This window comes from Triticum dicoccoides, chromosome 5B (assembly GCF_002162155.2).
Source record: "Triticum dicoccoides isolate Atlit2015 ecotype Zavitan chromosome 5B, WEW_v2.0, whole genome shotgun sequence".
Classification (NCBI taxonomy): Eukaryota; Viridiplantae; Streptophyta; class Magnoliopsida; order Poales; family Poaceae; genus Triticum; species Triticum dicoccoides.
Window position 1 is genome coordinate 28,481,320 of NC_041389.1, and position 1,772 is coordinate 28,483,091.

Sequence of the window (1,772 nt, forward strand, 5' to 3'; positions counted from 1 at the left end):
CGCGTTGATTCTTCCTCCGGAAAATCCAAAATATTCCAAAATAATTCTCCGTCCGTTTTTATCCCGTTTGGACTCCGTTTGTATTGGTTTTCTGCGAAACATAAAACATGCAACAAACAGGAACTGGCACTGGGCACTGGATCAATATGTTAGTCCCAAAAATAGTATAAAAAGTTGCCAAAAGTATATGAAAGTTGAAGAATATTGGCATGGAACAATCAAAAATTATCGATACGACGGAGACGTATCAGCATCCCCAAGCTTAATTCCTGCTCGTCCTCGAGTAGGTAAATGATAAAAAAGATAATTTTTTATGTGGAATGCTACCTAGCATAATCTTGATCATATGTCTAATCATGGCATGAATATTAAGACACGAGTGATTCAAAGCAATAGTCTATCATTTGATATAAAAACAATAATACTTCGAGCGTACTAATAATGCAATCATGTCTTTTCAAAACAACAAGGCCAAAGCAAGCTTATCCCTACAAAATCATACAGTTTGGCCATGCTTCATCTTCGTCACACAAAAATGCTCCCATCATGCACAACTCCGATGACGAGCCGAGCAATTGGTTCATACTTTTTAACGCGCTTCAGCTTTTTCAACCCTCACGCAATACATGAGCGCAAGCCATGGATATAACACTATAGGTGGAATAGAATATAATGATGGAGGTTATATGGAGAAGACAAAAAAGGAGAAAGTCTCACATCGGCGCGGCTAATCAACGGGCTATGGAGATGCCCATCAATTGATGTCAATGCGAGGAGTAGGGATTGCCATGCAACGGATGCACTAAGAGCTATAAATGTATGAAAGCTCAACAAAAGAAACTAAGTGGGTGTGCATCCAACTTGCTTGCTCATGAAGATCTAGGGCATTTGAGGAAGCCCATCGTAGGAATATACAAGCCAAGTTCTATAATGAAAATTCCCACTAGTATATGAAAGTGAAAACATAAGAGACTCTCTATATGAAGAACATGGTGCTACTTTGAAGCACAATGTGGAAAAAGGATAGTAACATTGCCCCCCCTTTTTTCTTTTTTTTTCTTTTTTTCGGTGGGCTTCTTTGGCCCCCTTTTTTATTTAGGCTTCTTTGGCCTTTCCTTTTTTCCTTTTTTATGGGGCAATGCTCTATAATGATGATCATCACACTTTTATTTACTTACAACTCAATATTACAACTCGATACTAGAACAAAGATATGACTCTATATGAATGCCTCCGGCGGTGTACCGGGATGTGCAGTGATCTAGCATAGCAATGACATCAAAAAACGGACAAGCCATGAAAACATCATGCTAGCTATCTTATGATAATGCAAAGCAATACGACAATAAATGCTCAAGTCATGTATATGATGATGATGGAAGTTGCATGGCAATATATCTCGGAATGGCTATGTAAATGCCATGATAGGTAGGTATGGTGGCTGTTTTGAGGAAGATATACTGAGGCTTATGTGTGATAGAGCATATCGTATCACCGGGTTTGGATGCACCGGCAAAGTTTGCACCAACTCTCAAGGTGAGAAAGGGCAATGCATGGTACCGAAGAGGCTAACAATGATGGAAAGGTAAAAGTGCGTATAATCCATGGACTCACATTAGTCATAAAGAACTCATATACTTATTGCAAAAGTTTATTAGCCCTCGAAGCAAAGTACTACTACGCATGCCCCTAGGGGGATAGATTGGTAGGAAAAGACCATCGCTCGTCCCCGACTGCCACTCATAAGGAAGACAATCAAAGAAACACCCCAT